The 25,798-nt window shown below is 38.6% G+C and overlaps 1 protein-coding gene and 1 pseudogene across 1 annotated transcript in view; both read right to left on the bottom strand.

Annotated features, from left to right (window-relative positions):
• Positions 1-25,798, bottom strand: part of TMEM132C (transmembrane protein 132C) — a 559,319-nt gene that overhangs the window by 81,790 nt on the left and 451,731 nt on the right. The window lies entirely within an intron of this gene.
• Positions 17,217-24,446, bottom strand: LOC130458229 (peptidyl-prolyl cis-trans isomerase A-like; annotated as a pseudogene).

The raw sequence follows: 25,798 nt of genomic DNA, 5'->3' as shown, positions 1-25,798 counted from the left end.
AGTTCCAAGGCAGAAGAGCAATAAGGGCTAAGCCTATGTTGGCCAACTTATGGCATGTGTGCTGGAAGGGGTTGCTCCCTTCCCCCTTTCCACTGCTCTTGAGGATATTTTTCATATTACCCACCCCTTTGCCGAACAGCCCAATGGGAATATTTCCTCCCTTCTCTGTCTGGGCTAAGGCTGAGGCTCAAATGTGGTGGGAGGGTTGTAGTTTGGGCACTTAGTCCTTAAAAGGTTTGTTATCACTGGGCTAAACAGTAGGGATGAAGTGACTTGTGCAGGGTTACACAGCTAGGAAGTTTCTGAGGTTAGATTTGAACCCAAGACCTCCCATCTCTAGGCCTGGACCTCAATTCACGGAGCCACCAAAATGCTCCATCCTGTGACTCTTTTTAAAATTAAACTTTTACCTTCTGTCTTAGGATCAATACTGTGTATTAGTTCCAAGGCAGAAGGGTGGTAAGGACTGTAATGGGGGTTAAGTGACTTGTCCAGGGTCACACAGCTGGGAAGTATCTGAGGCCACATTTGAACCCAGGACCTCTCTAGGCTTGACTCTCAATCCACTGAGCTACCCAGCTGCCCCCAAGTTTAGATCCACCTGCCATGACTCAGATGGACCTCTTTTAATAACATGCCATGTATCCTTGCCTGGAGGTCTATGGTAGGAAGGACTGGGGTGGGTGGGGACTCACGATGCACTCAAGCAGTCCATTCTACTTTTTGCCATCCTTAATTGTCAGGAAGTTTATCCTCATTTCAAGTCTAAATATTTCTCCTGTAATTTTCACCCATTGTTCTTGGTTCTGCTCCGGGCAGCCAAAGAAAATAAATCTTTTCATTTTGACAAACGACACCGTGCCTTCAAATCCTGGAAGCCAGCTGTCACCTCAATCTTCTCTTCTTCCGGTTAATGATCCTAGTTAACAGGCTCTCACGGAATGGGAGCTGCTTTCTTCAACCAGCCAATCAACTGGCATTTATCAAACACCTTCTCTTTGCCAGGCCCTATGCTAGGTCCCGGGGAATAAAAAGTCAAAGAATGAAACAGTCCCTGCGTGCAAGAGGAGTCATTCTAAGGGGGAAGACCTGTGTGAATGTCTACATGACATATGCAAATCCAAGTTTGTTTTGTGCAAATGAGAATGTGCTTTTCATAGGTGGGGGAATTAGGGAAGAGAGAGTTTGGGGCTCCCTTGCTACCCTGGTCACCCCTCTCTGGGCACTTTCTAGCTTCTCAATTTACTTCCTAAATGTGGCACCTAGACCTGCACACAGTTCTTCAGCTCTGGCCTGAGTAGGGCAATGATTAGCCCACCTCATTCTGGACAATGATTTTAATTCCTGACAATACAGGTAATGGCACTAGCTTTCTTGGTTGCCATATCATATCACTGACACATGGTCAGCTTGGATTCCATTAAGGAAGGAAGCATCACTGATGTGGCCTTCTATGTGCCAGATAATATGTTAAACTTTTTACAAAGAACTCATTTTATCCTCACAATAGCATTGGAAGATAGGTACTACTGTTATCCCCATTTTACAGTTGAGGAAACTGAGGCACAAAAAGTTTAATTGACTTGGCCAGGATCACACAGCTACTAAGTGTCTGAGGCTGGATTTGAATTCAGGTCATCTTGACTCCAGGTCTAGTACTCTATCTACTGAAATATCCAGACGCCACTAAGACCCTGAGATCTTTTTCATAAGCCCTAGGTATGCAAGTTTTATGTTTAGAATTGATTTTGAATCTAAGCATAAGAAGTTATATTTATTCCCACTAAATTTCTCTTCTTTATCTGCCCTTCATTCTATTGTTCTCTTCTGATGTCTTCTGATAACCTCAAGGAGACTCCAGTTTCTTGAAGGCTATGCCAACACAGCAAATATGCTTTCTACCAAATGTGCACTTGTTGATGGATGGAAGTACCAGAATAGGTGAAGTCAGAGAGGTCCACCACTAACTTGGCCACAGCATGAATAACTTGGACAACTATTAAGTCAGAGTTCAATCACAGGTTCACATTTCTGAACTTTAAGGGATCTCAGTGGTTAGCTAATTTAACACCCTTTGACTTATAGATAAAGTAGCTCAGTGGATTGAGAGCCAGTCCTAGAGAAGGGAGGTCCTGGGTTCAAATCTTGCCTCAGACACTTCCCAGCTGTGTGACCCTGGGCAAGTCACTTGACCCCCATTGCCTAGCCCTTATCACTCTTCTGCCTTGGAAACAATACACAGTATTGATTCCAAGACAGAAGGTAAGGGTTTTTAAAAACAAAACAAAACTAAACTAAAAACCAGATATACTATCTCAGTGGAATTTTAATAGTGCTGGTTTAGATTCTCCTTCATACCAGTGGTCTGTCAGTGATGTTGGAGAGAACAAAAACATTTCTAAAACCATGATATAAATTTAACAATTACAGATCTAAACCTGGAATGGACCTAAGAGGCCATTTCCCCCAAATTCTCTAATGTTATAGGAATGGAAAGAGACCCAGGGAGGCTCTAGGATCATAGAATTTAGATGTCCAATTTCTTCATTTTACAGAGGAAGAAACCCAGAGAAGTCAGAGGATCATAGGTTTAATTTAAGAATTCACTGGGCATCTAATTTCATCTTGTCATTTGCTAAGACTCATGGAGGAAAAGTGACTTGCTTAAGGTCATGCATGTAGGAAGGGTCAGAGGTGGGATTTAATACCCCGTTCTCACTCCATTGTACCGCACTGCCTCAACATGTGGTACCTTTGGCTCTAAGGCAGGAAATGAGGTTCCTAAGGTCAAGCAACTGATAAGTGTGATCTCTTTGATATAGTTCCAATACCCACCTCCAACAGCATTGACTATTAGGCCTTCATTTTAAAGCAACGGTTAAATGTTTTTCTCATTCTTAATTTTGTGTACATGGCTATGCCTGCGCATTTAGTTCGTAAGAAAGTGAGGACACAGTGTTCCTAGAACAGAATGCTCTCAGAGTACTCCTCATTAATTATAGTCCTAGTTTATTGTCTCCATTTTAATTAGTGACCCCCTCATTCCTGACCTTTTATATAAAAAGGAATTCTTAGTTTTTATCCCTCACCCAACCTGAAATGCATAAATCAGGGCAATGTTGTTATGATGATTTGCCCAAGTTCCCAGAGAGCTGAGGAAATCAGTGCCAGTAGAGAACAAGAGAGGCTTCGGAAATCTCTGCCATGCTGGCTGCCTAGCTTTCTGTGTCTTGGATGTGAGCACACTCTGTCTACATCTGCTGGGCTTGAGAGAACCACAGAAAGAAATTCCTTTGATGTACAAGGTCAAGATTTTGTTACAAAAGTTCAATTAGCAGAAAGTGGGGAAGTGCCTTTCATTTGAAATTGGAAGTTAATGGACATAATTTCCTTCTCTGAAAAAAAAGTAGAAGGATATTCTATAATATGCACTGTTTGTGATTCACTTGAAGATCTGGAGACATTAACCTTATTTCTAAGGAGCTGAAAATTTTTTTTAAGTTTTTAAGTTTAAATTTTTATGCAGGTGCAAAAAAAGCAAAGGATGAATTACTTATTTTATCTATGATGCTCTGAGAAAATCACTTACACTCTGGCCTCTGTTTTACAAAGATTCCTTCATCTTTAAAATGAGGCAATTATAATTATAGTCTTCAAGTTTCCTTCTTTCTATAAATCTTTGACCCTATGATCCTAAGCCTCTATGAGCCTTGGTTTCCCCATCTGTAAAATGAGGAGGTTGGACTAGATAACCCCGAAAGTTTCTTCCAAATCCAAATCTATAATCCTATGATTCTAAGTGTCTCTCAGATCCTTTGTTTCCCCCCTGTGTAAAATGAGGAAGTTGGTCTAGATGATCTCTAAGATCTCTTACAATTCCAAATTTAGGATCCTCTGATCTTAAGCCTGTCTGAGCCTTAGTTTCCCCATCTGTAAAATGAGGGAATTGGACTAGAATACTTCTAAAGAGCTTTCCTGTCCTATATCCATATATGTCTATGACTCATGAAGAGGAAAGGGTAGGTTTTTCAAGTTGTACAAAATCCTACCAACCATGTTAACAATCTAAGTGTAAAAAGAAGACACATCATCCACAATTCACAATTGCCGTTCATAGCCTCTGCCAAGAGTTTGCACTGGAGAAATATGGACTAAATATAGGCAGATAAACAATTTAACAGAGAAATACTGCAAAGCTGCAACTTACTGTCTCCAATGGCAGCTGAGCAAATTTTCCCTACCTCTCTGAGGAGGTGGATGTCAGTTATCTTAACAGCAAGGCTGGCTTATAGCAATACATCAATTACTCTTGGTTGTATTAGAGCAGAGATGCTCAACTCCCATTCCATTGATTTCCAATTCATTTGCAGTATAAACTTTGGGTGCAGCATACAAACATGACTTATGCTGTCAATTTCAAGAGATGGTGTTGCATAGTAGAGAGACCATTGGACTTGGAGTCAGGAAGAGCTAAGGTGAAAATTGTGTGACTATGCCCAAGTTTTTTCAGCTCTTTGAGACTCAGTTTCTTCATCTGTAAAATGAGGAAAATCAGAGTTGAAGTAGCTAACTCAGAGGATTGTTGCGGAGACCAAATGAGAATAATGTATGTCAAGTGCTTTGCAACATTTAAAGTGCCATGAAATTCTAGTTACTATTATTAATTTGTTTCTATTCCAAGCTATAGTTTCTACTGGAAGGAAGAAGGAAAAACTGTTTAAAAAGATAAGCCAGGGCAATTAACTATAGGCATCCAGGATTCATTGTGGATAGAATGTTGGAACTGGAGTCGAGAAAAGAATGAGGTTCCAAACTGTGTGACTATGCCCAAGGTTTTTCAGTCCTTTGTGACTCAGTTTCCTCATCTGTAACATGGGGATAATAACAACCTTTATACCTTCCCATGGTTTATGAGGCTCAAATTGGCAAAGTACTTGGCAAATAGTGGGCGCATAAGTAACACTTGTTCTCTTACCTGCTCTGCCTCTTCTTGGAGTGGAATCAATGGCAAACCATACTGGAAAGGCTAATGATTTCACTGGTGGAAGGAATTCTGATTGAGGAAGTTTCTTTTATGAAGGTCAGCACTTTATGATCTTGGAGAGTTCCTTAGAGCAGCAAGAGCTTAATGAACTTGTCCAGGGGAGGTGAGATTTGAACCAAGATGGCCCTGGTTCAACTCGCTATACTATACTGCCTTTCACTAGGCACTAGGAATTTGAGAAGCTGTAAACCCTAACCAGTCATGACAAAAGACAATAAAGAAGTACTTACATTGATTTATAGTTTTTTCTCCTCCAATTTTTTGTGTATTTCCTGGTTTTTTACTTTTTGCCTAACAAAAAATAGAGGCTAGACCTGCAATTTTATCGATATTAAAGGAGTCCTAAATAAGGGAAATCCATCTCCCAGGGGTGGTCGTCCCTTCTGTGTAACTTATATTGTTGAAGGGTTATCTAGAGCACTAAGAGATTAAGTGATTTGACCACAGTCATACAGACAGAGTGTAGTCTGGGAGTAAGGAAGTCTTGAGTTCAAATCCAGTCACAGAGACTTACAGCTGTATGACCAGGGCAAGTCACTTTACTCTGCTTGCCTCAGTTTCTTCTTCTGTAAAAATGAGCTGGAGAAGAAAATGCCAAACCATTCCAGTATTTTTGCCAAGAAAACCCCAAATGCGGTCATGAATAATCAGAAAGGTCTGAACAACTACTGAATGAACAAACAAACAAAACTCCTTCATTCCACATGAAGCAGCCATTGCCCTCAGGCTGCCTTAATCTCTTAGCATAGGGGAAAATGAGCAATGTGATGGAAATAGAAATGAACAATGAAGCCAAGTCAGAAGACCTGATTTCAAGCACTAGGTCTGAGGCTTGTTAACTACATGGCACATACACAGGCACATAGTAATCACTTCAATACTTTTTCACTCATTTTTTATTAATTAATTCTCAGAATCTGTTTCCTCATCTATAAAATAAGGACAAAATATTTGTTCCTTTCACCAAATTCTTCTCCCAATACTTCATCATTGTAGGGAGCCTGTCAAGGGTTACATCAGTGGGTCACAGGTTCTGGCAGTGCCTACCAAGTTGAGCAGACCATTCAGGGTGGGGCCACTGACGGTACTGCTCTGTATCTTAAGGGATAGAAGCAAAGCCAACTTACATTCATATCTACTATATTAATTGCCACCTGTGGTGGCATAAAGACAGTATAAGGTTGATAATAGTAATAATAATAATAATAATAATGCTATCGTTTAGTTGTTCTGGTTATGTCTGACTCTTTTTGACTCCATTTGGGATTTTCTTGGCAAAGATACTAGAGTGGCTTGCTATTTTCTTCTCCAGTTCATTTTATAGATGAGGAAACTAAAGGCGAATGGTTAGGTGGCTTGCCCAGGGTCATCTAGCTAGTAAATGGCTGAGGCTGGATTTGAATTCAGGTCTTCTTGACTCCAGACCCAATGCTCTGGGCTTTATGGAGCCATCTAGTTTCTTCTTCTAAACATAATGTATGAACTAATCAGTTCTATCAAAAAGTTCATTCTGATCCCTGATATGTAGCTCATCTATTGATTCCAGAAAAGGAGCCCATGAGAGTTACATCCACATGGTAGTAGTGGTTGGGGATAGTCTTTGATACTTTGAAAGACAAAGTGATATGGGAACTTCATCAAATATAACAACTCTGGGTAAGGAGACACCTAAGCATCTTTTGAATACATCACAATATCAAAGGCTTAGAGATGAAATCAGATGTCCTCTCACCCAATGCCTTTACTTTAGAGATGAGGAGATTAAGAGGTAAAGAGACTTGCCTATAGTTGTTCAGGAAAGACATGCCTGAGCTGAGACCCTCTGCTTCCAAGTCCAATGAATGTCCTGTCCACTCTTCCTATTTTCAATCCTGAACAAACTAGAGAAGGATGAGTTCGGGGTTTGGTAGAATTCCATTGATCTCATTCTCTTTGTTATCTATCTGCCCAGCAAACTATCTTCCTCACAGTGCTCCTACCCCCCTTAGTCTCTTCCACTGGAAACTTAGACTATGTCCTTAGTTTCTCTAGATATAATCAATGAACCTTATCTTTCCAAGGACCAGGGCTTCATGACACTAGCCAACCAGCTCCCATCTAACTATCTTCAAGTAACTATCTCCATCTTCAAGTAACTTCCTCCCTTTCCATCTCCCCTTCATGTGTTATCTTGCCCCATTAGAAGTCTAAGTGTCTTGAAAGTAGGAATTATCTTGCTTGCTTATATTTGTATCCTCAATATTTAGCGCAGAATGAGTGATTAGAGAATTATCTATCTTCTTTATCCTCTTTCCATCTCTTTATATGATCTATAATAGATCTTCATCTATCTCTGTTCATCTATCATCTATGTTATCCATTCATCCAACTATCTCTTAGTTTCTGTCATCTATCTATTCATCTCTTTCTTTGTATCATTTATCCATTTATCTCTTTGTCTATTTCTCTGTGTCTCTTCATGTATCATCCATGTTATCCCTTCATCCAGCTATCTCTTAGTTTCTGTCATATATCCATCTATCTCTTTTTTATATCATTTATTTCTTTGTCTCTTTCTCTGTTTCTCTTCATGGTTCACTAGTATTATCTATTCATCCAACTACTTCTTAGTTTCTATTATCTGTTTATCCATTTATCTTTTTCTTTGTATCATTTAACCATTCATCTCTGTCTCTTTCTTTTCATCTATCATCTACATTATCCATCCAATCCTTATATTTCTATTGTCTGTGTATGTGTCTGTCCATCCATCTATCCATCCATCTCTCTCTATCTCTACCATCTATCTATCTGTCTATCTGTCTATCTATCTATCTATCTATCTATCTATCTAGCCATCTATCTATCTATCTATCTATCTATCTATCTATCTATCTATCTGTCTGTCTGTCTGTCTGTCTGTCTGTCTGTCTGTCTCTCTACCTATCTCTCTCACACCGTTCCCCAAACACTTCAACTCCCCCTGAAGTAAGTAAGTGACTCATTCTGGTTGTCTGGCCATCTTTGAGACAAGTCTGGCTACCTTTGGAAAGGTTGATCACCAGTTGATGAATATATACATATTTATGAATATCTATCTATCTATCTATCTATCTATCTATCTATCTATCTATCTATCTATCTACAGATATAAATTAAATGATGGATGGATGGATAGAAAGATAGATAAATAGACAGGATGGATAGGAATAGATACATAAAGATAGATGATCGTGAGATCACAATGAAAGATAGGGATAAATATATTTCTACCACAGCAAATAATGAAAGTGATCCACTCAGATGCTAAAGCCTGTGTTCCATATTAGTGGAGGGTTTGCTTACCAATAGAACAAAATGTCCTTGTTGTGATAAAGCAAGCAACATGTTCCCTGATTTCTTACACAGGGTTTCTTTTCTTTTTTTTTTTTAACCCTTACCTTCCATCTTGGAATCAATACTGTGTATTGGTTCCAAGGCAGAAGAGTGGTAAAGGCTAGGCAATGGGGGTCAAGTGACTTGCCCAGGGTCACACACCTAGGAAGTGTCTGAAGCCAGATTTGAACCTAGGACCTCCCATCTCTAGGCCTGGCTCTCAATCCACTGAGCTACCCAGCTGCCCCCCTTACACAGGGTTTCTATCAACCTATTGCTATTAGTTCCCAACTGGGGGAATATTGTTTCTAAAAAGAAGCTGAAAAAAAAGCAGATCCAAGTGTATTTCATTTCCAACCTCCTTATAATTAGCCACTTGGTATTTATTTTGGGGTTAGTCTGTTTACCCTTATATGTGTACATGTTGTCTCCCAAGGGCACCATGTAAGCTTCCTCAAGGCAGACTAGTTCATTTTGTCACTCTAACCCCAATACCTGGCTTGAGGCTTAATAGGGATGAAATTTAGATCCTTAATTTCATTGGTGTATGGAATTCTAGGATAAGGAAACTCCCCCAACAATGTAGATTGGTACCCTGTCTATTACTTAGAGAGCTGTCAGGAGACAGTAGTGATTTAGAGAGCATTGATCTCAGAGTCAAGAAAACCTATTGGAGGCCGTGTGACCCTGGATACATCACTGAACCTTTTGGTATACTAGAATTGTCTAAGCCTTGGTATGGAGTAAGTACTTCATAAATATTTGTTGACTAATTAATTGAATGGATCACAAATGATAGAATTTGGGGCATCAATTCATGGATCATTGAGTGAGATATTTCAGGATTAAGAGTCCTGACCTTCTTCAAATCACACCCTTATGACTGACTGTGGAGCACTGGGGGTATAATGCACAGAGTGCCAGGCCTACAGTTGGGAAGACCCAAGTTCAAATTTCACCAAAGATATTTATTATTTTTTATTATTAATTATGTTAATCATTATTTTTTAGCTATGTGATCCTGAGCAAGTCACTTAATCCTGTTTATCTCAATTTCCTCATCTGTCAAATGAGCCAGAGAAGAAAATGATAAACTACTCTAGCATCTCTGTCAAGAAACCCTACAAAAGCATCATGAAGTGTCATATGTGACTAAAAACAACTGAACAACAACAGCAATGATGACTGAGTGCTCTTCTATCCACTCATAATGCATGGAGAATTCTGATTGGCTAAAAGAACTGGGCATGGTTAGTCTGAAGGAGAAAAAGCTCAGTAAAGACATGTTAGGTCTTTAACTATTTCAGAGTTTTGCATATGGGGGAGGGTTTAGATTTGCTCTGCTTGGCCTCAGTGGGCAGAACTGAGAACAATAGGACTTGGGTGACAAAGACCCAGTTTTAGGCTTAGTGTCATAAGAGGATGTCTTACACATTAGAGCTGTCCAAAACCAGAAGGTGATGCCTGGATAGGTAGTGAGTTACCTTAGGCAGAAGTATTCAAGTAGAAACTGAATGACCGCTTATCATGTGTCAAAGTGAGGATTCTTGGTTATGGTTGGGTTAGATATGCCACTGAATCCTCTTCCACTTGAAGATACTGGGATTCTGAGGGCTCTTTCAAAGGCCTGGGACTGCTCTCCCTCCAGCTCTTGCTCCTTCTCAGTTTCCCTATACCTCTCCTGGAACCACAAGTCCAGAGTACCTTGTCACCCCTCTTATCCAGGCCACCTCCTCCAGAGTGAACCAGTTCTTCCAAAAAATCGCCTTCCCTTCCCCTCCCAAGCTACTCTGACAAGATTACATAACCCAATACCCCTTGGGTGATGGAAAATGCAAATTCATAAGGACAGGAAATGGAGCCCACTGTACACCTCAAAAGTCTGTCTACAATTGGTGTTTCCACTCTCTCCTCTCACTATCTTCTGACAACCCGACTTCCAGCCTTATCATCCACTGAAATTGTTCTCTCCAAAGTTACTGATGATCTCTTAGCTGCCAAATCCAATGACTTCCTCAGTCCTCATTCTCTTTGATGTCTCTGTAGCACTGGACATTGCTGATCACTCTTTCCTCTTTGATACCCTTTTTTCTGCAGAATTTTTTCGGACATCCCTCTATCCTGGTTCTTCTCCTACCTCTTTGATTGCTCTTTCTGTGTGTACTCTGCTAGATCCTCTTTGAGATCACAACCCCCTAACCTTAGGTGTCCCTCAGAGTTCTGTCCTGGCCCTTTTATTGCTTTCCTCTATACTAATTTACTTGGTGTTCTCATCAGGTCTCTAGATTTAATTACCATCTCTGTTGATAATACTAAAATTCATCTCTCCTATCCCGATCTTTATGTTGACCTTCAAATTCAAATTTTCAATTGCCTTTCAGACATCTTGAACTAGATGCCCAGTAGACATCATAAACTCAATATGTCCAAATCAGAACTTAATATTTATTTCCCCCTAAAGTTCCCTCTCTCCATCCCTCCCCCCTCCTGGACTTCCCATCACTTCAGAAGGCAACACTATCCTCCAAGTCCTTCAGGCTCACAACCTAGGAGCCATCCTGTATTCCTCACTCTCTCTTACCCTCCATATTTAATATGATGCCAAGATCTGTCAATTTTACCTCTTCAAAGCTCTTCTCTCTTTTGACACTACCATCACTTGCTATAGCCCCTCATCACCTCACACCTGGACTACTGCAATAGATGCTGGTGGGTCTGCCTGCCTTGAGTTGCTCCCTACTCCTGTCTGTCCTCTATTGAGGTCCTGAAGTCATTTTTCTAAAATGAAGGTCTGTTCATGTCACTGTCCACCATCCTCCAACTCAATAAATTCTCATTACTCCTTTCTGCCTCTATTATAAAATAAAAATGGCTTTCCAAGCTTTTTATAACCTAACTTCTCCTACCTTTACAGTCTTCTTGTACCTTACTCACTGACATGCTCCCTTTGAACTAGGGACAATGGTTGCCTGGCTTTTTCATGAACAAGACACTCCATCTCTTGACTCTGGGCATTTTTTTCTAACTGTTCCCCATGTCAGGATAGAGAACTGGAATATGAACCAGGAAGACCTGCATTCAAATCCAGATTCAGATGCTTATTATCTGTGTACCCCTGAGCAAGTCACTTAATCTCTGATTAACTGAAAAATAAGAATAATAACAACTCATCTCTTCCAGGTTAGTTGTGGGGATCAAATGAGATCATAATTGTACAGTCCTTGACACAAAGTAAGCCCGATATAAAAGATACTTACTACTATTACTACTACTACTACTACTACTACTACTACTACTACTACTACTACTACTACTACTACTACTACTAAACTGATTCACCCCAAATCACTCAGAGAGTAAGTGACAAAGATGGGATTTGAACTTAGGCTCTTTGACCTCAAATAAGCTAAAAATTTTGTTAGACATTAGGAATAACTAAGAATTACTTTTTCTTTTTTCTTCCCTAGGAAAAAAAGAAAAAAAAAATCTTGACCCTAAGCTAACATTCTCAGTGTTGTTTCTGACTCTCTCATGTCTTAAATGTTAGCTCTGGGAAATGTCCACTAACTGTTCAGGCCATTGGCACCATAAAAAATCTTGCTAAGCACTGGTCCCCAGACTTAACTTTATGTGCAAAGAAAATATCTAGAATATTAGGTTTGTGGATCATCAATCTCAGAGGTCATGTAGTTCAACCAACTCATTTCACAGATGAGGAAATTGAGGACCAGTGAGATGAGACGACCCAAGAAATCATGGGTAGTATGTAGTCAGATTCACTGATGCTAGGGCACTCCCCATTACATTATTTGTCCGATTAAATTTCTATTGTTACATTTGTCCATCATGTTGGGATGAAATCACCCACAAAATGGAAACAGAAAGCACAATTGATTAGAAACAAGAATCCAACAATATGTTGTTTACAAGAAACATACTTAAGACAGAAAGACACACACAGAGTTAAAATGAAGGACAGAAGTAGAAACTCATGTTTCAACTGCACTTAAAAAAATGGCAGGTATACCAGTTGTAATCTCAGAAAGCAAAAGCACAAATAGACCTAATTTTAAAAAGAGACAATTAGAGAAACAACATTTTGCTAAAAGGTTCCATAAATAATGAGGAAATATAAAAAAATCATAAAAATTTCTCTGATAAAATTCTCATTTCTCAAATATATAGGAAATGGAGTCAAATGTATAAACATAAAGGCCATTCACTAATTGATAGTCACAGGATATGAAGAGGCAATTTTCAGAGGAAGAAGTCAAAGCTACCTATTGTCATATGAAAAAATGCTCTAAATCATTACTGGTTTTTGAAATGCAATTTAAGATAACTGTAAGGTTAACTGAAATTTTAATGAATAACAATTCTTAATTAACTAGATGCAGATTAAAACAACTCATACCCATCAGAAGTGACAAATGTTGGAGGGAATAAGGGAAAATAGGTATATTAATAAACTGTGGTTGAGTTGTGAACTGATCCAATTCGTCTGGGGAATGATTTGGAACTATGCCCAAAAGACTATAAAACTTTACCTTTTGACCCAGGAATATCTCTAGGTCTGTACCCTAAAGAGATCACAGAAAAAAGGAGAAGAAAAGCAACTATCTATCTATCTATCTATCTATCTATCTATCTATCTATCTATCTAATCTGTCTGTCTGTCTGTCTGTCTGTCTATCTCTCTCTCTATCTATCCATCCATCTGTGCCTATCTATCTATCTATCTATCTATCTATCTATCATCTATCTATCTATCTATCTATCTATCTATCTATCTATCTATCTATCTATCTATGTATATATCTATCTATATCTATGTATCTCTATCTATATCTATGTATCTCTATCTAAATCTATCTTTAAATCTCTCTATCTATCTAAATCTATCTTTAAATCTATCTATCTATCTATCTATGTATATATCTATCTATATCTATGTATCTCTATCTATATCTATGTATCTCTCTCTTTATCTAAATCTATCTTTAAATCTATCTATCTATCTATATCTATGTATTTATCTATCTCTCTCTTTCTCTATCTATCTAAATCTATCTATCTATCTATCTATCTATCTATCCCTATCTATCTATGTATCTATGTATATATCTATATCTATGTATCTCTATATCTATGTATTTATCTCTCTCTCTTTCTCTATCTATCTATCTATCTATCTATCTATCTATCTATCTATCTATCTATCCACCCATCTATCTATCTATCTATCTATCTATCTATCTATCTATCTATCTATCTATCTATCTATCTATCCACCCATCTATCTATCTATCTATCTATCTATCTATCTATCTATCTATCTATCTATCCCTATCTATCTATGTATCTATGTATATATCTATCTATATCTATGTATCTCTATCTATATCTATGTATCTCTATCTATCTAAATCTATCTTTAAATCTATCTATCTATGCCTATCTATCTATGCATCTATCTATGTATGTATCTATCTATCCATCTATTCCTCTATTTGTCTATCACTTATAGCAGCTTTTCTTATGGTGACAAAGAATTGGAAAATGAGGAGATGCTCATCAATTGAGCAATAGTTCAACAAGTTGTGGCAAATCATTATGATGGAGCATTATTATGTTATTAGAAATGATGAGCATTTTCAGGAAAAAACCAGCATGGCAAGATCTATATAAACCATCTCAAAGTGAAGTAAAAAGGACCGGGAGATCATTGTGCACAGTAACAGCAATGTTGTAATGAATGTGAAAGACTTAGCTACTCTGATCAATACAATGATCCAAGGCAGTTCCAAAGGACATACAAGGAAAAAAGGTTATCTACCTCCAGAGAGAGAACTGATGAACTCTGAGTGTAAATTAAAGTATACTTTTCTCATTTTCTTTATTTCTTCTTGCCTTTTTTGTGATATAGCTAATATGAAAATATGTTTTGCATGATTTCACATTTTGATATAATGTTGTTTGCCTTCTCAGTGGGTAGTGCAGGGAAGGTGAGAATTCAGAATTCAAAATTTAAAAAGAAAAAGAATGCTTTTAAAAAAAAGTATATAAAAGGGGCAGCTAGGTGACTGGGCGAATAGAATGTCAGGCCTGGTGATGGGAGGCCCTAATTGCCTAGCCCTTACCACTCTTCTGCCTTAGAACCAATTCTTAGTATTGACTCTAAAACACAGAGTAAAGTTGTTGGTTTTTTAAAAAGTAAATAATAGATGTTATTTTTTAAATTTTATTATTATTTTTAACACCCTTACCTTCCGTCTTGGAATTAAAACTCTGTATTGGTTGCAAGGCAGTAGAGTGGTAAGAGCTAGGCAGTGGGGGTTAAGTGACTTGCCCAGGGTCACACAGCTGGGAAGTGTATGAATCAGGCTAGATTTGAACCCAGGACCTCCCAACTCTGGTCCTGGCTCTCAATTCACTGAGTCACCCAGCTGCCCCTAAATAATAGATTTTAAAAGAACATAAAGAAGAAAAAAGGTAAGGAACAAAAAAAATTTCCTCATCATAACAGTCAAGATGTGGAGATCTTTGGGGGATTCTGATATAGTTATATTCTGGCCAACATGTTAAGTGCTCACCCCTGCTTTGTTTCATCTTTATATTTGATTGTCATTAAATCGTTTTCCTTTCTAGGTTTCTTATACCTTACCTCTCCCACCACAGGCTTTTTTTTTTTAACTGTTACCTCCTGCTTTAGAATTGATCAGTACTAAGGTAGAAGAGTGGTAAGGGCTAGGCAATGGGGGTTAAGTGACTTGCCCAGGGTGACACAGATAGGAAGTGTCTGAGGACAGATTTGAACCTAGGACCTCCCATCTCTCACTACATACTCTGCCTATTCCATGACCAAGACACTCTATCATTCAGATCTGAGCATTTTCTCTGGTTGGAGTGCTCTGAAAATTGACCTTCCTGGCTTCAAGTCCCAACTTCTTTCTTCTTTAGGAAACCTTCTCCAGACCCTCTTAATTTCAGTGCATTCTCTCTGTTAGTTATTTCCTACTTATTTTGTATATACCTTGCTTTGCATGTATTTGTTTGCACCCTATAAGCTTTTTGAGGGCAGGGACTGTCTTTTGCTTTTTTTTTTTTCCCAGCACAGCCTTGAATAAGCAGATTTGGGAGATAGATTGCTATTATTATTCCTACTTTATAGATGGGAAAACTGGAGCAAACAGAGGGGTTAAGTGACTTGCCATGGTCCCATAGCTACTATGTGCTTGAGGCCAGATTTGTACAGAGTTCTTTCTGACTCCAAGTCCAGTCCTCAATCCATTGTGTCACCTAGCTGTCTGTACTTAAACTCTATGAACCTTGGTTTCCTTTTTTATTAAAAAAAAAAAAAGGTAGCTAGAAGATCACAAACTAAGGTCTACGTGGATACTTCTATGATCCTAGTGTGGTGTCTTGGACAGAATGCTAGAAACCAGTATATATGTTCAAATGCCTGATTCTGACCTGTGTTACCTGGCTTTGTGATCCTATGACATTATACAACTGTAAGATGGGTGAACTCAGGTCTTCTTGACTCCAGTGATCTATCCGCTGCACCACCTAACTAAGTGACTTTGGAAAGTCACTTAATCTCTCATTATCCTAGATAGCTCTCTAAAGTGATCAGTTGCTAATCCACCTTAGAAGGGGGAGTTTCCTCACCTCTACCAATGGCAGGATCAATCCCAAGATTAGTTATGATGGCTTGGAGATCAAGCCCATAGAGTACATGCTCTTTTAGGCTCTCTTTAGCTTCAAAAGATCAGAAGCTGGGGCAGGACCTAGGGGTCCATTGTTCACTGTCCTAGCTAAGTTCAGGCTTGGCTTGAAGGCAATGGATTGATTGTTATTCCTGGAAACCCTTCCCTGAAGTGGGTGGCATGATTCCATGTGCTATTGGTGGAAGATGTGCCCTCTTAGATAGAACAGGGGAACCTGGGAGACCTCCAAGACCTTCCCCAAGACTGCCTGTGATATGTTCCATTGCACCTCAGTGAATATTATGCTTCTTTAATCCCACAGTACTCATCACATCTATTCAAACATCTAAGGAATTGTTGAGAAAATCAACAGATGCATTATTCCTTTGGAGATCTTCACTCTTCCGCCATAGAAAAGTCCAGATTAATCCATCCCAGATGAGAGAGGTACATTGGGAAGATGTAAACAGCAAGAAAAGCAAGAAATACTGTCTGTCCTGCCAGGATATTGGAAGTCTTGCTGAATGGACCAGGAGCATCTTCTCTATCCTCTGCTAATTCTACCTTTCTGTTTGTTGCCAGGGGAGAAGTTTGCAGTAAATGCCAGGGATGAAGGCTAATCTCCCTCTTTCTGTAAGCTGGTGTTGGGTCTCTCCTTCTCTTCTTGCCTTTTAGCTTGTCAACACCAACTGTCTGGGAATAAAAATCATCCCTTTTAACTTGGGACAATGGTATGTTAGTGTCTGGAAAGATGCTGTCTCAGCAACTCAGTCTATATGACAGTGTTGGGAAGAAGTAGAAACCGAAAAACTCATGACTGGTGACAATGGGGACTCCATGTCTACTGAAGCAGGCATAGTTTATGATGAAAACTCCAAATGGATTTTTTTAAAAATTAGTGTTCTCTTTGACTGGGATCTTTCCTTCCTTCCTTCCTTCCTTCCTTCCTTCCTTCCTTCCTTCCTTCCTTCCTTCCTTCCTTCCTTCCTTCCTTCCTTCCTTCCTTCCTTCCTTCCTTCCTTCCTTCCTTCCTTCCTTCCTTCCTTCCTTCCTTCCTTCCTTCCCTCCCTCCCTCCCTCCCTCCCTCCCTCCCTCCCTCCCTCCTTCCTTCCTTCCTTCCTTCCTTCCTTCCTTCTTTCTTTCTTTCTTTCTTTCTTTCTTTCTTTCTTTCTTTCTTTCTTTCTTTCTTTCTTTCTTTCTTTCTTTCTTTCTTTCTTTCTTTCTTTCTTTCTTTCTTTCTTTCTTTCTTTCTTTCTTTCTTTCTTTCTTTCTTTCTTTCTTTCTTTCTTTCTTTCTTTCTTTCTTTCTTTCTTTCTTTCTTTCTTTCTTTCTTTCTTTCTTTCTTTTTCTGTTTGTCTTGTTTCCTTATCTGTAAAATGAGCTGGAGAAGGAAATGGCAAACCATTCCAGTACCTTTGCCAAGAAAATCCTAAAATATCATCATAAAGAGTCAAATATAACTAAAAAATGGTTGAACATCTAAGACATGTATAGGAATATATGCACATACACGTGTAAGAGTTAAAATAATGTCCAATACTTCAAGTATTACTTTTATAAAGTTTATTATCTGACAAACACAAGAATCACTCAGGGATGCATGGCTGAGTTATGAGGTATATGAATCAATTGGCAAGAGAAATAAAAAAGCATCAAAAAATCCAAATAAAAGAGAAAAAAATAACTTGTAGATAAAATATAAAATATCAAAGTCTTATGTGTAAAAAATTCTAAGTAAAGGAAAAATAAACCTATAACAGGTCTTTGAATCAGGGCAAAAGGCAAAAGGATGACAGAAGATGATATGGATTGATAATGTTGACAATTAATAGATAGAAACAAGGAACATAAACTTGGACACTTTGCGATATAGTGGAGGATAGAAGGGCCTGGTGTTTGATGGTCCATGGGGTTGGGAAGAGTTGAAAACAATTGAATGACAACAACACAGGATATAAGAATAGGAAGAAGATACAATTTCTATCCTTAGGGTCTCAGCAGATTTTCTTAAATGGTGTCCAAATATCAAAAGTTTGGACTAAATATATAAAAAAAAGTGGCTGAAAATCCTTTTGTTCAGACATTGATATGCATTTAGATAGACCACATTTAGAGCTTAGCCTTTAGTTTGTGTATCATGAACTGACAATAGCAAATTTTTGGGTCCAGAATTGAACAGAAGTGCTGACTGGATTACTTTTGGGACTTTGTAATGTTTTTTTTTTTTTTAGTGATCTAAATTTCTTTCTGGAGATCTATTTTTTAAATATTATTACTCTCCTTACCCCCATTGCTCTAGGGCTAAAAGACATGGAACAGAACCCTATCCAAAGAACTAAAAACAAGTATCAATCAGAGAATAATAGAAATGCACTACCTTGATGTGAATAATTTTTAACACCTTGAAAAAAAGGAAATATGCAGAAGTAGAATAAAAGCTGCTTTTCAATTTGGTTCTTGATGCCTATAACATGACTGAATGTACCAAGAAGTGTTGGTCAATATGGAACTCATTATGGTATATCCTTCCAAAAAAATAGTGAGGAAACTGAGATTAGCCAGGATCAATCTTGAAAAACATTGAACCATTAAAACAGTTACAAAGAACAAGTCTTTAATAAGAACAAGGGAGTCAGAGTTCTTATAGCCACCACACATGCGCCATATAGAACAACACACAGAGCCAAGTTCTGGGACTCTGGGAGCACTATCTCCAGGAAAATGCACCATGAATGGGAATCTCCACCTTGGGATTTTCCATCTTGGGAATTTCCAAGGAACTGAAGAATTTGGGGTTTTATATATACACTTTGGGGAATAAATAAATGGAAGGACAATCAGTTGGCTTACATGCAGACAAAGGAAGGAGGGCTGAACTACTTGGGAGAGGCCTGGGTACAAGATGAGAAACTTCTACCACAAAAGGGTACTTAAAATTTGGGAATATATACATTGATAAGATCCCAGATCCACCAGAAACTTATATTATTCAAAGAGGGGAAATTAGACAGCTACAGATAATAGGAAGGAGATATACATATGCACCGTCAAATTTTATTCACTTATTGGGTCTCTACAATATGAAAGCACAGCCCTCCTCTCAAGTAGTTTATATCATAATGGGTGGAGAAAACTTGCCTGTGATCAGTCAATACAAAATAATTATAGAAGGGAGTGAGTTGGAGGACTGAAGAAAAGGCTTGATGTAGGAGGTGGTTCTTGAGTTGAGCGCTGAAGGAATTCCAAGAAGAAGAACTGAGGAGGACAAGTATTAAAAGGACAGACCAGGGAAAGGTACAGGAGTAGGAGATAAGACAAACTTGTAGGAATGGACAGGAGGTTCCACCTGAAGACAGAAAGACCCAATTTCAAACCCCACCTCAGCCATGCAGAAGCTGTGTGACCCTTAATTGATTAAGACAATTAACTTCTTTCAGCATTTGTATTGCCATTTGTAAAACAGGGATAAAAATAACATCTTTGTTGAGAGGAACAAAAATGTAATTTTATTGTTATTCAGCTGTGTCTAACTCTTTGTGACCCCATGATCCATAGCATGCCTAGCTCTTCTGTCCTCCACTATGTCCCAAGAATACCCCAGTTCATATTAATTGCTTCCATGACACTATTTACCCACTTCAACCTCTGTCATCTCCTTCTCTTTTTGCCTTCAATCTTTCCCAACATCAGGGTCTTTTCTGATGATTCCTGATTTCTTATTCTGTGGTTCAGTGGATAGAATGCTGAGCCTTAAGTCAGAAGTCTTCTTGAGTTCAAATCTGACCTTGGACAGGTTGCTTAACACTGTTTGCCTCAGTTTCCTCATATGTCAAATGAACTAAAGATAGAAATGGCAAACCACTCAACTATCTTTGCCAAGAAAACCCCAAAGCTGGTCATGAAGTCAGACAAGATTGAGTATCTGTAAAGCTTTGCAAATTCTAAAGGATTGTGTAAATGCTATTATTATTATATACACATATTTAAGTACATAAATAAAGAGCTACATACAAGGACCAATCTATGTAGAAGCACCAGTCTTTGCGCACAAGAGGCACTCAGGAAATATTTTTTTTTATTCACCAATTACATGTAATAGCAAATTTCTACATAGTTTTTTTGAAGTTATATGGTCCAAATTTTCTTTCTCCCCTTTCCTCCCCACTCCTGGAACTGGCAAGCAATTCAATCTGGGTTATACATGTATTATCATACAAAACATAAAAGAAATACTTCTTGAATGAATAAATGAATGAGCAAAGAGAAAACGGCCAGTGAAATTGGTTGAGGTTAATATTTAATGGATTTAATATCACATGGGAGGCTAAATCTTGGAAAGCCTCCTGAGTATAGTGACCTTTCTTTTCTTTTCTTTTTTTTAAACCCTTACCTTCCATCTTGGAGTCAATACTGGCTTCAAGGCAGAAGAGTGGTAAGGGCTGGGCAATGGGGGTCAAGTGACTTGCCCAGGGTCACACAGCTGGGAAGTGTCTGAAGCCACATTTGAACCAAGGACCTCCCCTCTCTAGGCCTGGCTCTCAATCCACTGAGCCACCAAGCTGCCCCCTATAATGACCTTTCAATAACTCATTCAATCAGAATTTATTGAGCACCTACTATGTGTTAGTCCTTTCACTTTCCCTAAAAGATATAGACACAAAGTGAAGCCTTTCCTCACACTCATACCAGAGGCAGTTAGGACTTTCTCCTTTCTCAGATTACTTTGTATTTACTTATCTGTATATATGCTGTACCCCAACACTTCTTCCTCTCCCTGTCAGTGGAAATTTCTTGAGCATGGACTGGCTGCTTTTTGCCTCAGCATCCCCAGTGCGCAAGGGTGCTTTGCATGAATTAAGTATTTATTCATGTTTGTTGAAATAAATTATTTGATAACATATTATCCCTGTCCTTAAGGAGCTCAGACACTTTTTAGGGAGATAAATATTATGCCCATAACCATACGAGAGAGGAAAGTATGATAAGGAAAGTGCCATGGATGATAGAAGGAGGGAGGGATAAAAAACAGAAAAGGGAAGAAATCAGGAGTGGGAAAGCTTCATTTATTCATTCAATATTGGGGAGGGAGTACAGCGTGGCTAGTATTACCCACAATGCTTTGAATATTTGCTGAATGAATGACTACATGGTTAGATTTAATATAGATATTCCCTTAGGGATGGTGCCTTGCCATCCAGGTAAACTCCATGGATGTTTGCATCTGTCCCCTACAACCTTCCTCTCTTGCTTCTGACCACCAAAGCCTGGATTTTGCTTTTCGTTTCTTCTGCTTTTGAAAGACTTCACTGCCTGCTGTTCCACTCCACTGTTTTGGCTCATCCCCAAACACATCCAAGAGACCCTCAAAGGCTTTTCCTGTGGTTGTGAGACTCTGCATGGGGCTTCTGGCTGTTTGGCTGTTTTGGCTGAATGACTCAGTTCATGGCTGTAGGTTCTTCCTGCTGGTTTTCAATAGTCAACTGCATAGCCCCCAAGGCAAAACTGCTCAGTAAGCAGCAATTTTGGGACAATCATATGCTGCTGTATTACTGTATTAGCAGAGCATTTCTCTGGATGAATTTGCTGTGGTTCATTAGTGGGCTTCATATGGCTCCCGGTGAGGAGAGTTCATTGATCATGGGTTTCATTATCTCCTTTTGTAAAACTAGTATGTATGCCTGTTGGTAAGGCTGGGAGAATTTGGTCTAAGCCTGTGGAATTCAATATCACTCTCCGGAACCGGAAGAACAATAACCCCAATCTTTGGCCTTGGGTAGATCTCAGCTTAATTTAAGAAGTCATTCCCAAGTTCGTAAGGAAATCTTCCCATTCTCTCTGCCTTGTCCCTGACCAACATATCTAATTTTGGAAAAGCCCAAACAAAAACCCATTTGCTAGTTGTTCTCATTGCACATGGGGATGTTAACATATTGGGCTAATAAAAGCCCAGAGAGAAAAGAATCCTGTTTGCTGTTTTCTCTTGTATTTTTTCCATATGATTTTTTTAAACCAACAAACTGATTTAATCATCTGTACAGTACATTCAAGAGAGGAGAGTACACTGAAAATGAAGGCAAAAATCATTCTGCTAATAGATGATTACGCTCAAAAATGGAAGAAGGGAAGAACGAAGGTGATGGAAAGAGAGCTGGAAAGGAGACTAGAAGGAGGGGGGAGACAAGACAGAAAAGGGAGGGAGAAGGAAGGAAGATGTGATACGTAGGGGAAATGAGTATTTTTGGACAAGATGACATGTCTAAGAAGCTAATACCATTTGGACTGAAAAGGTATTTTTTCATTTAAAGGGGAAAGAAGTGTAAACTTAAGAGCAAAGCTGCCTACTCATCCACTGTTTTCCTGTAAATTATTTCGAGAACATATCCATTTCCAAGTGCTTCAAACTTAGTATGTCAACAGGAATTAAAGAAAATTACTTCCACTTTCCTATTTTTCATGGTTATCTGTTTAGTTGCCTGTACAGGTCATACCTGTAACCACCCATTCCCTTTCCTTCATTAGACTGTAAGCATTTTGAAGGCAGAAGAAAAGGGAAGTTTTCTGAGGAGAGTAGAAGGGAAGCCTAGAGCTCTTTCTAACTCACTTAGATTAGAAGAGATGTCCAGAAGATGTAAGAAAAAGAATGGATAAGAGAGTGAAAAAAGAAAAAGATAGGCATGCTCTCTATGACTTTTCTGGAGTTGATGATCAGAGTAGATGGGATGGATGATGATGGCTAACAACAGAGTGAAGAGAGAGCTTCTAAGTTTTTTTTTGGTAATTTAGTTTTTATTTCATAATTATAAACTTAATTCTGTTGCCTCGCTGGACCTGTGGAAAGAAAGGGAAATGAAGTCTGAAAAGAATTGATTCAAGTGAGAGCACAAAGAATACAGGGCATAAAGGCAGATGGAACTCAAGGGTGCTATTTTCAGCTTCAGAGGAATGATTAGGTGGTTAAGACAAAAAATAAACTAAAAAAATCTTATTATATTTGTCCACAGTCAACAGTGGTGATCTTGCTGGTCATGCCATCCTAAGAACCAGAACAATCTATGGCTTCCACAATGTTCACACCTTCCTTTACTTGGCCAAAGACCACATGCTTGACATCCAACCAATTATGAACCATTTGTGTTGAATACAGCATTTGCCATGGACAAGATGCTGGGACCAGTATGCTTCAGAATTTCTTCCTATAGATGGACTTGTTCCTCGTTCGATTATGGTGTGTGAAGTCATGAGCATGGCACATAAACCCAGGAATGACTCTATGAAAGTAGGATTCCTTGTAACCAAATGCCTTCTCTCCAGTGCTCAGAGCACAGACCTTTTTTGCTCTTTAGAAGCCGGTCTGCAAGGAACTCAAAAGTAACCTGGCCCCGGGGCTCATTATTGGTGGCAATATTGAAGTACATGTTGCGGTTGGTTATGGCCATAGAGAGCTAAGTTTAGGCACAATGGTGGAGGCAGAGGCACCAGGGATTGCTATCCAGCTGACTAAATGAAATAAGGACTCGGTGCAAAACAGCTTCTGAATTCTTGGTTAGTAATTTTCTTCATCAAACAGAAGAGTCAAGACAAAAAAGGATAAGGAGAATCTGATGTCCAACATAAGTATGGAGTTAGGTATTGCACTGCATAGATTCATAGATTATTGGATCTGGAGTCAAGAGAACCTTACTTCAACTCTGACCATATACATTTGCTATCTATGTGACCCTGAGCAAGTCACTTAACCTTGTTTGTCTCAGTTTTCTCATCTGTAAATGAACTTGAGAAGGAAATTGTAAATCAATCCAGTGTCTTTACCAAGAAAATCTCCAAAAGTGGTCATTAGGAGTTGGACACAACTGAAAATCACTAAACAACAACTTAAGTAAGGAGAGAGTGAGAAATCACCTTGCTTCCCTTGATGAGTCCAAAGAGATTAGGAACCAGATTTTTATGCTTCTGTTTTTGACATTTTTGCTCCTTAGTAAAGTGTCAAGCACATAGTAGGTACTTAATTAAAGCTTGTGGACTGATTGACACCATCTTATACTGAAAGAACTGGGTCATACTGTTACTGAGCCAGTCAGTGATACTTAAAAATTTGTAGATAATGGGAGGGCCGCCAGAGATCTTTTATTTTTGAGTTGTTTTTTACTCATGTCTGACTCTTCATGACTCCCATTTGGGGTTTTCTTGGCAGATTTAGTGTAGGGGTTTGCCATTTCCATTTGTCAGATGAGGAAACTGAGGCAAACAGGATTAAGTAACTTGCCCAATGTCACCCAGCTAGTAAGTGTCTGAGGCCAAATTTGAACTCAGGAAGCAGAATCATCTTCCTGAATCCAAGTCCAGAGATCTAACCTCTTTGCTACCTGGTTGTTCCTAGAGAACTAGAGAAAAGCAAAATACTGCCCCCCCCCATTTTTTTTGTTCTTAATTGAAAAGAAAAAGAAAATTATAGAATTTGCAAATTGTAGTCCAGTGAATTTGACTTTTATTTCTGGGAAAATTCTAGAATGTATAATTAAAGAGATGATTAATGAACACCTAGAAGAGGAAGTAATGATCACAAAGAACCAGCATAACTTCAGCAAGAACAAGTCAGACCAGATTAATCTTAATTACCTTTTTTGACAGGGAAACTAAACTGAATGATCAGAGGAATGTTGTAGCTTTTGTCAAGCATTTGATCAAATCTCTTGTTCTATTCATGTGGAAAAGATGGTAAGGTGTGGGTTAGATAGCAGTGTAGATAAATGGATTTGGGACCACTTGAATGACTCAAGCTAAGGAATACTCATGAATCTTTTGATGCCAGTTTGGAAGGAAGTCTCTAGTAGAGTGCCCCAGGAATCTGTTATCAATGACTTAAAAAAGACATAATTGGCATTTCACTTTTTTTCTCCTTCCAATAAAATTCTTTTGATCTTTTGTTTACAGGTCCTAAATTTCCCATGTGGAGGAATGGGGAGGTGATAATCCTTTTTGTATTTTTCCTTATCAGACTTCAGTTGGACAAGTGTGTTCTCTTTGGGGCAGAGGATAATGGCAACCAGAATATAGAAGGGCCTCCTTTCAGGGTCCTATAAATATAGCTAGCATTTATATAGTGTATTAAGGTTTACAAAATGGTTTACAAATATGAACTGATTTTGAAAAAAATAATAATATGATAAAATAGCATTTAATAATTATGATGATCCTTATTTAAGCTTGTTGTTTCAGTCATGTATGATGCTTTGTGACCCCATTTGGAGTTTTCTTGACTAAAATTCTAGAGTGATTTACCATTTCCTTCTCCAGCTCATTTCACAAATGACGAAATTGAGTCAAACAGGATGAAATAACTAGCTAGTAATGTGTGAGATTAGATTTGAACTCAGGTCTTTATGACTCTGCCTGGCACTCTATCTACAGTGCCTTTTATTTAAAGTAGGTACTGTTTTATCCCCACCTTTTGGGGGAGGAAATTGAGGTTGAGTGAGTCATATGACTTGTCAAGGAACATACAGCTAACTAGTCCGAGGCAAGATTTGAACTCGCTTCTTCCTGACTCCAAGTTCAGTACTTTACCATCTATGCCATTTAGCTTTCCTTCACTGATGAACACCTTTAGGAATCCTGGATTTATATTGAGTTCACATTTCAATAAAAACTAATAATTATATAGCACTTTAATATGTGTGAAGCTCCTTCCATC

Source organism: Monodelphis domestica, chromosome 3 (assembly GCF_027887165.1).
Source record: "Monodelphis domestica isolate mMonDom1 chromosome 3, mMonDom1.pri, whole genome shotgun sequence".
Taxonomy (NCBI): Eukaryota; Metazoa; Chordata; class Mammalia; order Didelphimorphia; family Didelphidae; genus Monodelphis; species Monodelphis domestica.
This window is presented reverse-complemented; position numbering and strand designations above follow the sequence as displayed.